We start from the raw sequence: 13989 nt of genomic DNA on the forward strand, positions 1-13989 counted from the left end.
ATTTCTTCTATTAGGCATAGGGTCTCTGGTCTAATTCCCAGGTCCTTGATCCACTTTGGGTTGAGTTTTGTGCATAGTGAAAAATAGGGGTTTAATTTAATTTTGCTGCCTATGGGTTTCCAGGTTTCCTAGAACCATTTGTTATAGAGGCTATATTTTTCTAATATATATGTTTTTGGCACATGTATCTAGTGTGAGATAACTGCATTTATGAGGATTTGTCTCTGGGTGTTCTATTCTGTACCATTGGTCTACATGTCTATTTTGGTGTTACTACCATGCCATTTTTGTTACCACAGCTCTGTAGTATAATTTCCTGTCTTGTATTGTAATGCCTCCTGCTTCACTCTTCTTGATAAGGATTAATTTGGCTATTCTGGGCCTCTTATTTTTCCAAAAGTATTTCATGATTGCCTTTTCTATTTCTATGAAGAATGTCACTGAAATTTTAATAGGCATTATATTAAATCTGTATAGTGCTTTTGGTAGTATGGCCATTTTGATAATATTAATTGTGCCTATCCAAGAACATGGGAGAACTTTCCATTTACTAAGATCTTCTTAAATTTTTGTTTCGTGTTCTGTAGTTTTTATTGTAGAGGTCTTTCACATCTTTTGTTAAAATAATTCCCCAATATTATATTTTTTCAAGGGTATCATAAATGGGATAGTTTTCCTAATTTCTCTTTCACTTGATTCATCACTGATGTATAGGAACACAATTGATTTATGGGTATTAATTTTATATATTGCTACTTTGCTGAATTTATTAAGGAGTTCTAGAAGTTCTCTGGTCTCTTCTAAATATAGAATTATGTCATCATCAAATAGGTATAGTTTGAGTTCTTTTATTTCTTATTTGTTTCCCTTTAATTTCTTCTGTCTAAAAGTTTCTTCTGGCTAGACTATGGCTAGGACTATGTTAAACAGAAGTAGTGAAAGAGGGCATCTTTATCTTGTTCCAATTTTTAGAGGGAATGCTTTCAATGTTTCTCCATTTAGAATGATGTTGGCTTTGGGTTTAGCATATATAGCTTTTACAATGTTGAGGTATGTTCCTACTATCCCTGGTTTTTCTAACATTTTGAGTATGAATGGATGCTGTAGTTTGTCAAATGTTTTTTTTTTTTTTTGCATTGTTATGGTTTGGTTATGAGGTGTCCCCCAAAAGCCCACATGTGAGGAATTGCAAGACGATTTGGAGGAGACAGGATTGGGTTCTAGCCTTAATCTAATGAGTGAGTTAATCCCTGATGGAATTAACTGAGTAGTGACTGTAAGCAGTTGGGTTGTGGGGAAAACAATTAAAACAACAAATAATAACAAATTGCATAAAGTTTGAAAAGGAAGCCTTGAAATTATATTTTTATAGAAAACAATATATATCTAAAGAATTTTAAGGAAACTGAATAATGTAACAAATTTTAAAAATATGACTTCAGTACAAATGTCAAAGGCATGTCTTTATGTTTTCAACAAACAAGTAGAAAATAAAATTATAGCATTTTAATAATTATATCATAATATATAATACATAAGAGAATAAACTTATCTACATGAGCAAAAACTGTAATGTATAATAAACAATGTACTCTACAAAATGTTCAAAAAGAAATTTCTATCCTAAACAGATTTGAATGCTTGGTGTTTTACAGTATTATTTCTAAAATCATCTTCAGATTTGGCAGAATCATCATAACCAATATTCCAGCAAAGTTTTTGTAGTTGTTGTTTTATTTACAGAAATGAACAAGGTACTTCTAAAACTTATATGGGAATGCAAACTGTCTAGAAGAGTCACAGAAATATTTTTAAAAATTAAAATGAAATTTGCTGTTTACATTACATATTTTCATAGTTACTATGAAGCTATACTGGTAAACTTAAGTACAACTTTGGCATAAAGATAAAAATCTGGCCAATTGAATGGAATTAAGATTCCTGAAATAAATCCACAAATGTTATAAGAATTTAAAATAAAATAATACTATATATTTTGAAATTATTTTAGTAAATACATCAGGAGGATAAAATAAGATAAATTTATTATTGTTGTACATCAAACATATACCAAATAAAGCTTTGCTATTTCAGGCAAGATAACAACTTAAATACAAGTGTTTAAATCTCATCTCTTAAAATCCTATCTAAAACATAAGAAAACAGGAGAATCCCTATAATCACATTGTTGATGAATAAAAAATCAAAATGTCACATTTTTCAAAATATTTCTGACAAACTCAATTTGTCAGAAATATTGCAATAGGATAAATTTTGAGAACAGGAAAGAGGAAAGTTTCCTTTTCAGAGAGTGAGAAGCATGGTGCCATATTTGGTAAACAGAAGAAATTCTGGCAGAATCCCATGATGCATGAGTAGTGGTAAATTGCTACAGGTTGTAGATGGGAATATATGGTAATTTCTCTATTTGAACTGAATTCACTGCTGTAAATATCAAGAAAGTTCAGAAGCAATGAATTTAGTGTGCCAAAATTTAGATGCAGAAAACAGAATATGAACAACACTTTATAATTTATCAAAAACATCGCAAGTTTATGACCTAAAGGAAATATTGAGTCTACAGATACAATGACTCATAATAATCAGCCAAGAACTAATTATGTTTTGGTTATTTATTTTATGACAGTAAAGATAGCATCTTATTCATCATCTGACAAAAAGAGGATACAATTTTTTTTTTGGTACAATTTACCTATGAAGGAAAGAAATGCTTTAGACTTTAGTCCAAAATGTAATATACCAGAATATAATAGAGAACACCAGAAGATATGCGTCAAGGTGTGTTTCAATGATTTGATATCTTAAAAAATAATTTTTTGTATCAGTATAAAGAAAATTACCATTAGATGTATGTTTATCAATTCTGTGTTACTAGATCATATATTTCCTATATTAGCAATGTCTTGCTGTTTTCAACCAAATCCTATAAGAGAAGAACTTAGTTTAGAATAACCAGCTTAAAAGTAGTGATGAAAAGAGAAGTACGTGGGAGATTCTAGGAAAAATTCTTCAGAACCAAATCAATTAGAAGTTGCTTCATTAGTTCTTCTATTGTTTCTTCTGGCCTATAAACTTTTCATTTAATACCTGGAGTTCCATCATCCATATTAGGCTAGGAGGTAACTTGAGACTACAAGTCATAGCCTTGGTGGTAGTGCATTAAATTAAATATGTTATTCACTAGTGGCCTGATATAGACTTGCCTTGACCACCTGCTTCTAGGCTTCCTTTATGTAAAAGAGAATTTAATAATTTTCTTGTTTAACTTAGTGTTCTTTTTTCTTGTGTGTGTGTGTGTGTGTGTGTGTGTGTGTGTGTGTTTTAACGGTGTGCAGTCAAGTCTACAACCATGTGGTAAAAATGGTGCAATAAATAAGAAAACAAAATTTTGTCTTAGCATTTGGTTACTAAGATCAAAGGAATATTTTTACAATTTAACTATGTAAATTACCATGCAAATTAATGCTTATTGAAAGATCAAAGAGTCATGAATTTTTACTGATTACAACATTAAAGCTTAATCACTGGGGAGTTATAAACTAAATCCCTGCCTTGTAGAGCACTGATCCAAGCATCTAATTCTTTACATGAATTTTGATGTACTTTATCTTTTCTAGATAGTATTAATTTCTAAGTAATCAGAATACTTACAAATAAATGTTCAAAGTACCATCCATAAGCAATGAGAAATACTGCTAAGGAAACATACACTGAAATTTAAAAGATCTTGTTCCAACTGTGAGAAAATGAGTCATATTTCCTGACAACAGACTTTTTGACTTATAGCTGCCCCCCCCAAATAATATTGAAACAGATGGGAAACCCCACTTTTAGTCATTCATTTAAAGGCTGTTCTATTTTCCTGATTTTAGGCTTCTAACTTGGGAGTTGTTCATAGATGAAAGATATTGACTTCTTAATCTTTGAAATACTACGATATGATGAATAAATTTTGAGACATGCACATTTAATAATTGATTGCTACTATCATAATATTTTGTCAACTACCTATATCTTGAATATTTATTATTTACAAATTTTATTATGTATTTGAAAACTTGAATGGATTATTTTTGAAATCATTGCATAAAGATTTATCTGAAATACAAAAAAAAAACAATTCTGAGTGATGGGGAATAGGTTAGTAGATATTAAAGTTAGTAATCTGCTATCTGCTTGACCTGGATATAACATTGAGTTATATGTGTATAAAATAAGAATTTCATCCACAGAATTGATTTAAAATTTTAAAATTCTAGAAACATTAAACTTTGAAATGTCTTAAAATACAAATAAAACTGTTAGAAGATTTAAGAACAAAATTGTAAAGAATGGTAGAAATAAAGACCATATAATGACGTTTGTTTAAAAGCGTAGGATTTTCCTTCTTTAAATTAGAATCAGAAAATGTTTTAAATTTACATATAAATTTGGGAAATAAGTAACTTTACCACAAAAATATTTGATTTTATATATAGATAGGATATATTTACTGCATTTTCTCACTCCAGAAAAGAGTATGTATTATACCTAAATGTATATTTCTGCTAAAAAAAATACACTTGTTTAAACTTTCTTTGGATTACTTATGTCTTCACAAAGATGCCTCAGGGAGTCAAATAAAGACACTACCATAAGGACATCTTTAACAAAATTTTTATAAGAAGAATAATATTTAAAATTGTAGCATTATCACATTCTTAGCAAACTTGTTTGACAATCTCAGATTATTCACTATTATTCTTTTAAAAAGTACTTTTTTATATTCATAGCTGACAAGAAGAATATGAGTATAGAGAAACTAATTAATGACAAACCAGTCACCTAATCTAAGGTAGACTGAGAAGAGTCCATATTTGTTTTCAAAGGTGTATCAAAATATTTTCTGATTTAGTTTCATAGAACACCACGTCACAAAATACTTCTGTACCAGCATGTCTCAGAGCAAAGAACAAAGGAATCGGAGGAGTAAAAAAAAATGAATTTATGGCAATATAGGCCTTGAATTTCAGAAAACAAACCTAAGTCCTCTTCATAAAAATATACGTAAATAAAATTAAAAAGGCAGAGTGATGGTGAAAGAGCACCCAAAGAACTGTCTAGTTCAACTAGCTCTAGGTCTTCTTGGGCTCCAATTTCATCCTCATCTTTATAGAGCTTTGTTTTGAAAAACGTCAGGGTATTCAAAAGTCCACGTACTTCCTCTTTAAATTTGCGTTAACTTTCGGCACTTGTGTTTGAGAGCAACCACCTGAGTGAGTGATAGAGATAGCCAGCTTTGGGAGACTTGAGAAAATGTCAACACATTGGAGTTATTGCAGTTCTCAGCAAGACTGAAAACAACTTATCCTGTGACAATATCAGAATATCAGCGCAAGTATATATTTTTTCCTTAAATTAGATATACTGAAGTATTATTTCACATTATAAATTTGCCAATTTAAGTGAGCAACTCAGTGGGAACTAATAGATACATACATCAGTATCAGAATTAAAATATGGAACATTTGTTACCATCCTGAATGCCTTTATATTTTTAGTAGTTCACTTCCCTCCATTACCTGTCCCCAGGCAAAACTGATGTGTTTTATGTCATGAGAGATTAGTTTTTGCCTGTTCTATAATTTTCCATGATAGAATCATGTGGTCTACCTTTTTATGTCCAGCATCTTTTGCACAGAATAATGCTTTTGAGCCTCATCCACTTTTGCTAATGCATCTCCAGCATTAATTCATCCTTTCTGAAAAACATGACAAATTGTTTGCCAGTTACCTGCTAATGGATTTTAGTGTCCTTTCTGATTTGGGGCTATTAGAATAAAACTGTTTTCTTTCACAGGGCTTTTTTTTTTCTTTCTCTGTCTTTAAGATTGATTTTTTTCCCAATATTCTTTAACAAATTTCAGACACAAAAGTTGAAAAAATGTACAAGTTAACACTATATGACTGCTGATTTAGGCTCTACTATTAACATGTTGCTCTAATTTATCTATTTTGTTTTTTTGATGATTTTCAAACTAATCTGTAGACATCAGATTAGTCTAATCAGATTATGGCTAAAATCGCCATAAACATTTTAGCATGTATATTACCAAATATACTTCAGTTGATTTGTTTATATTTCTTATTTTTCCTTGGTGGTAAAACTTACATGAAATAAAATGCATAAATATAATGTGCCCTAATAAATTTGACAAAATGATAGAGCAAACCACACCTCCTTCAATATTAAGTACATTACCATCACCAGACCATCTTCTCAGCTACCGTTTTAGTCTGTCTTTACCAATGAAAAGTAATCACTTTTCATATATTTTTTATGATTAAGTCATTCCATTACCTTGATTAAAATTATTGAATCAAATAATAGAGATATGTGAGCCTGCTTTACTCAGCATGTTTTTGATGATTATTCATGTTGTATGCATCCATAGTACATTCCTTTTCATTACTGAGTATTATTCCACAGCATTTCATCCATCCTGTATTGATAAAACATGGTACATTTCCTTTTTGGGGCTATTATAAAAGTTATTGAACATATACATATTTGTGGATGAATGCTTTTATATCTCTTAGATAATTATTCAGATAAAAATTCTGTTCCATAGGTAAATGCATAATTAGCTTTGTAACAAACTAACACAACTTTTTGCATGGTGATTGGTCCTTTTACCACTAATCTTGTTAGAGTCTGGTTACTATATTTCTTTGTCAACATTTGGTGTTTCACATCCTTTTAATGTTTGCCACTCTAGTTAAACACAAATCTTCCAAATTTATTCTTTATCAAGATGTATTTTTATTTAATGTTCTTTGCATTTGCATATCCATTTTAGATAGTTTACATTATTTATCCAAAATTCTGCTGGTTGAGGTTGCTTTAAGATTAAATTAAATTGGGGAATAATTTAAGTTTTCAATGGTAAAGTATTTTTGACTCATGATCATACTTTATCTCTTGATTAAAGCTTTCATGAACTATATTTTCATGAATATCTTCCAGGTATAGAGTAAGATGTTTTGATACACTGATGTGAAATACATATAAATATACATAGTGATGTGAGATTATACACTTATGCAAATAATTATGTCCAGCATCTTGTATAATCATATTACTTTCATTCATTTGTGTGTGGGGGGGTGTGTGGGGAGTAAGTGTACTTAAAATCCACTGTGCTGGCAAATTACCAGTATACAATACAATGTTATTGCCTACAGTCATCCTGTTGTACCTTTGACTTTTAGACTTAACTCATTCTACCTTTTGGCTTCTCTCTCTCCTCCACCACACTGGTAATCATGGTCTACTCTCAGTTTCTGTGTATTATTATTTTTTTAGATTCCTCATATAGATTAGACTAAGCAATGTTTTTCCTTCTGGCAGTTGATTCCCCTTGGCATAATGTTCTCTAGTTCATCCACATTGTCACAAATGGCAGAATCTCCTTCTTTTTGAAGACTGAATACAATTTAATGATTTCTTTACTATAGGTCTGAGAAGCATTCATGTATTGTTCCAAGCTTTCCTGAGGCTTGGGAAGGGACACCAAACCATTCTTTAGATTACAGGAGTCAGTAAACTCCTCCTCCTTCGTGACTCAATATTTTTTCTATGTTTCTGATACCAACCACAATAATCATATAACAAAATTTAGGCAAAACAGGAATAGTTTAGAAACTAGTCAATGATAATGTATTTGCACTTATTTTGATAGTGCTTGCAAACCAGTGATAAAGCAAAGCAAAGCGTATTCAAGTAAAACACATAGTAAAGAAGAATTATTGGAAATATATATTCCAGTCCATCTGAGTATCTATTAAGGCATTTTATGACTAGTAAGAATTCAGTACATGTCTACTAACTACTTGGGAAAGAGAACTGGTGAAAATGATATGTATTTCATATTGTAAATAAAATTTTACCTAATTTTCTTGAAGCCATTTAAAATTAAGATATCAATGAATCATATGCTTTCTTTTTAGATTTTTATTTTCACTTAGCTTAACTGCAGGATAACTTCCACTGCAAGTTTCTGAAGTCAAAGACCAATGAGTGACAATCTATAACACACTATTGATGAAAAAAGACAAGGAGTTTTCTTCTCTTTCTACTTTTTTATTTTCCTGTCCCGAGAGAAATGTCCAAATAAAAGAAATGGCTACTTCAAGTCTTACAATTTTGAAAGAAAATACATTGTACACTTAAATCAATACATCTTTATGGTAATAGACCTCATTTCATATGATGCAGAGAACCCATAAAACACTATGTAGAAATGTGGTGATATTAAGAAGACTGTTTTTCTGTTTAATAGCTTCCCTAAAAATATCAGCATGTGAAATGAGGAAAGACTTTGATAGTCTGCTTTGAAATTCACATGAAATAAGAACTTTCACAGCAGATCCGCCACTCTGGGATCATGTCTGTGATTTTGCAGTGATCAGTGGTGCTCCTCGAAATAGCACAGAATACTTTGGTGGAATTTATCCTGCTTTATCTGAAATTTTAATGAAGCTTTAACTACTTGGATCAGTTAAAATTTAGTTTTAATTCAGAGAGAAACAGATGTAGGCTTTCAGAGTTTGTGATCAAAGATATTAAAGTACACTATACATGTTTAGGAGTGTGTGTGTGAGTGTGTGTGTGTGTGTGTGTGTGTGCGTGTGTGCACACACACAAACAATAGAAACAGAATAAAAGGAAGGGAAAATAGGAAAACTAGTTTTATCTGAACATATCAACAGTGCCCAGAATGATGTTTAAAATATTTTTTTGTCTTTCCATTTGCTATATTTTAACATGTTTCATTTTTCCCTTAAAATAAATATGCACATGCATATCTTAAAAAATACAGTCTTCCGTAGAGATGTACACAACACTGCATTTAGTTCTTTATCTGCTCCTACTCCTCAACTTCCTATTTCTTTTTTTTATAGAAATCATTTCTAAGATTCATAATCATAACAAATCAGAACAAGGAATGTAGGAGTCTTAAAATTATTTACTTAGATGTATAAATGTAGATACCATACGTGCAACATGTATGATATTATGTAAAACAAAATACAAAATTGTAGGGGAAAATAATAACTATCAAAATACACCTTTATCCTTTCTTTTTCCTTCAATATGCTTGAAAGTTGAATGTAGGCATTGCATGTATGGTAACATTCATTCTGTTATTTCAAAGTTATAATCCAGATAGTTATCCATTTTAGCATTCACCCTTAAAATAAGTGACACCCTTTAATGTTACGATGTGCAATTATGCTACACTAAAAATGACAGGCAAACTCAACAACAGGTAAGAAATGTGAAAAGAAGCCTAAAAACTGACTTTAAAAATATTTAAAAGCACTAGACAACTCAATTTATTGTTCATAAACCAATGATATCCCACTGGGATGCAGGAAACACTGGAGGAGAAAGGTAAAAGAGCACTAAGTAGAAGGCAAAGTAGAAGAAGTGTTTTGTATAAGCATATTTGCCTGAATTTTGCAAATCTGAAAGCAATTTTTTTGAAGATAGTGTTTCTTCCAGTCATAAAAATTAAAGGAAAAAGCATAAAATTCAGCCTATGTTAATGTACATAGCAACACACATTTGAAAGCTTGTGTGTAAATGGATAAAATGACAGCCAAATTTCCTCAGATTCTACAATTACACTGCTTGCAAGTATAGAAAGCATTTGTACATGGAAGACAAATAGAGAAAAATAATAGAAGAAGCTACCTATTTGCAATTAGATTGTGTTTTAGGTATTACATAAAACTATTAGAACATCTATGTGAGGCATTTTGTGTGGATATATACTTTTATCACCCTTAGATAAATGCCTGTGGGTAGAACAATTGTATTAGATAATAGCTGCATGTTTTATATTTTAAGAAAATGGGGAAAGTAGAAAGTACATGGATAGGAGAGGTTGGTAGATAGGCACAATGTCACTTAGAGAGGAGGAGTAAATTTTGGTGTTCTGTGGTGCAAAATGTGAAAATAATTAACAATGACATCACATATCTTGAAATAGCTAGAAAGGAAAATTTTGAATATATTAACCATAAAGAAATTATAAAAATTTTTGATGGATATATTAAATATACTGAGTTAATGAGCATCATCTAGTACATTCATGAATTAAAACATCACATTGTATTCCATAAATATGGGTTGATATAATGTGTCAATCCAAAATAAAACATAAAATATTAAAAAAATATAAGAAACTCTCAACTGGCATACAAACTGGGCTGCAGTATTTTTTATTCTCATGAAGACATATGAATATTTCAGTTTTTCTACCTCCTGGTACTCCCAGTATAGTTGGTCTTTTTAATTTTCATATTCTAATAGATGTGTCATGGTAACTCCTGGTTGTTTTAATTTTATTTTTCTAAAGACTAATGATACTGGACTTTTTTCAGTGACTATTTGCTGTTTATACTTTTTCTGGTGAAGAGTCTGTTCAAATAATTCATCTATGTAAAATTATATTATTTGATTTCTTTTTATTGAGTTTTGAGTGTTCTTTCTATATTCTATAAATAAGTCCTTTAAATATATGATTTTAAAATATATTTTGCAGTCACTGGTTTGTCATTTCATTATCTTATTTTCACTTTTATTATTTTTAAAATTTAAAATTTATTTGTTCTAATTTCTTATACATGCCTGCAGAATGCATTTTGATTTATTTTACCCAGATGGAACTCAATTTTTCAGTTTTTTGAGTGTACACAAAGTAGAGTCACACCAATTATGTCTTCATACATGTATCCAGAATAATGATGTCCATCTCCTTCTACCATCTTTTCTACCTCCATGCCTGCTCCCTACCCTCCCTCCTCTTTGTGCCATTCAAAGTTCCTCTATTCGTCCCATGCTCCTTTCTTCATCTCCATTAAGGATCAGCATCCACTTATCAGATAAAACTTTTGACCTTTTGTTTCTGGGGGGATTGGCTTACTTCACTTAGCATGATATTCTCCAACTCAATTCATTTACCTGCAAATGCCATAATTTTATTATGCTGAGTAATAGTCCATTGTGTTTATATACCAAAGTTTCTTCATCCACTCATCTATTGAAGGGCATCTAAGTTGGTTCCACAGTTTAGCTATTGTGAATTGTGCTGCAATAAACATTGATGTGGCTGAGTCTCTGTAGTATGCTGTTTTTAAGTACTTTGGGTATAAACTGAGGAGTGGGATATCTGGGTCAAATGGTGGTTTCATTTCAAATTTTCTAAGGAATCTTAATGCTGCTTTCCAGATTGGTTGCACCAATTTGCAGACCCACCAGCAATGCAAGAGTGTTCCTTTCCCTCTACATCCTTGCCAATACTTATTATTGCTTATATTCTCAATAAGTGCCATTCTGACTGGAGTCAGATATGCATTTCTCTAATTACTAGAGATGTTGAACATTTTTTTCAATTATTTGTTGATTGATTGTATGTCTTCTTGTGAGAAGATATATGTCTGTTCAGTTCCTTAGCCCATTTATTTATTGGGTTATTTGTTTTATTGGTGTTAAGTTTTTTGAGTTCTTTATATATCCTAGAGATTAGCACACTCTCTGATGTGCATGTGGTAAAAATTTACTCTCATTTTGTAGGCTTTCTATTCATGTTATTGATTGTTTATTTTGCTGAGAAGAAGCTTTTCAGTTTGAATTCATCCCATTTATTAATTTCTGAATTTATTTCTGGTGCTATGTGTCTTGTTAAAGAAGTTGGGGCCTAATCTGACATGATCCAGATTTGTGCCTTCTTCTTCTTCCATTAGGCACAGGGTCTCTGGTCTAATTCATAGGTCCTTGAGCCACTTTGAGTTGAGTTTTTTGTGTGTGGTGAGAGATAGGGGCTTAATTTAATTTTGCTGCTTATGGGTTTCCAGTTTTCCCAGCACCATTTGTTGAAGAGGCTCTCTTTTCTCCAATTTATTTAGGTGGTTTTGTCTCTGTGTCCTCTATCGTGTACCATTGGTCTACAAGTCTATTTTGGTACCAAGACCATGTTGTTATTGTTACTATTACACTGTAGTAGTTTACAGTCTGGTATTGTGATGCTACTGGCTACACTCTTCTTGTTAAGGATTGCTTTGACTATTCTAAGTCTCTTATTTTCCAAATAATGATTTTTTTCTATTTCTATGTGGAATGTCATTGGAATTTTGATTGGAACTGCATGAAATCTGTATAGTGCTTTTGGTAGTATGATCATTTTGAAAATATTAATTCTGCCTATCCAAGAATAGGGGAGATTTTTCCATCTTCTAATGTCTTTTTAAACTTATTTCTTTAGTGTTCTGTAATTTTAATTGCAGAGGTCTTTCGCCTCTTTCTTAAGTTGATTCCCAAGTATTTTATTTTTATTTTTGAAGCTATTGTGAATGGTGTAGTTTTCCTAATTTCTCTTTCAGTGGATTTGTCACTGATGTACAGAAATACATTTGATTTATGGAAATTGATTTTATATCCTGCTACTTTGCTGAATTCATTTATTAGTTCTAAAATTTGTTTGGTAGAACTTTTCTGGTCCTCTAAGAATGGAAACATGTCTTTGGCAAATAGCGACAGTTTGAGTTCTTCTTTTGCTATTCATATTACTTTATTTATTTGTTTATTTTTGTCTGTCTAATTGCTCTGGCTAGAGTTTCAAGGACTATGTTAAATAGAAGTGGTGAAATATGCATCCCTGTCTTTTTTAGAGGGAATGCATTAATAGGATAATATTTCTTTTTTTATATTTGCTAAGAATTGGTTTGTGGCATAATATTTGGTCTATTTTAGAGAAATATCCATATGCTGCTGAGAAGAAACTGTATTCACTTGTTGAAGAATGAAGTAATCTATATATGTTGATTAAGTCTAAATTATTGATTGAATTATTGAGTTCTATAGTTTATTTAGTTAGCTTTTGTTTGAAGATCTACAAAGTGGTGAAAGAGGTGTGTTACAGTTACCCAGTTTTATTGTGTTGTGGTCTATTCAAAGCTTGAAATTGAGAAAAGTTTGATGAATGTAGATGCTCCATTGTTTGTGGAATATATTTATAATTGTTATGTTGTGTTGATGTATGTGTGCTTCTCTTAAGCAGTATGACCCTCTTTATCCATTTTGAGTAACTTTGCCTTGAAATCTACTTTATTTAGTATGAGGATGTAAATCCCTGCTTGTTTCCCCAGTCTATGTGAGTGGTATTTTTTTAAATTGATTTTATTTTTTAAATACATGATAGCAGAATGCATTACAATTCCTCTTACACATATAGAGCACAATGTTTTATATTTGTTTGTATATAAAATATATTCATACCAATTCATGTCTTCAAACATGTACTTTGGGTAATGATGTCCAGCACATTCCACCATCATTGCTTACTCCCTGCCCGGTCCCTTCCCCACCCATCCCTCTACCCTATCTATAAGTAAACCAGAGACTCTGCATCTAATAAAAAAAAAAAAAAGTAGGCCCTTATCTCCATCATGTGGGATTAGGCCACCAACTTCCTTAATAAGACTCCTGTGATGTAAGCATTAAAATCAAGGATCAATAAATTGGATGGACTCAAACTCAAAAGTTTCTTATCAGCAAAGAAACAATCTGTGAGGTGAATAGAAAGCCTAAAAATCTTGGGAGAAAATTTTTACCCCTCACTATCAGATAGAGGACTAATCTCTAGGGTATATAAAAAACTCAAACAGCTAAGCACCAAAAATAAATAAATAAATAAATAAATAAATAACCCAATCAATAAATGGGCCAAGGACCTGAAGAGACACTTCTCAGAAGAGGAAATACAATCAATCAACAAATATATGAAAAAATGTTCATCATCTCTAGCAATTAGAGAAATACAAATCAAAACTATTCTAAGATATCATCTAACTCCAGTCAGAATGATATGGGTTTTTTTCAACCTTTCACCTTCATTCTGTGGATATATTTTCCTATGAGAT

Source organism: Urocitellus parryii, chromosome 8 (assembly GCF_045843805.1).
Source record: "Urocitellus parryii isolate mUroPar1 chromosome 8, mUroPar1.hap1, whole genome shotgun sequence".
Taxonomy (NCBI): domain Eukaryota; kingdom Metazoa; phylum Chordata; class Mammalia; order Rodentia; family Sciuridae; genus Urocitellus; species Urocitellus parryii.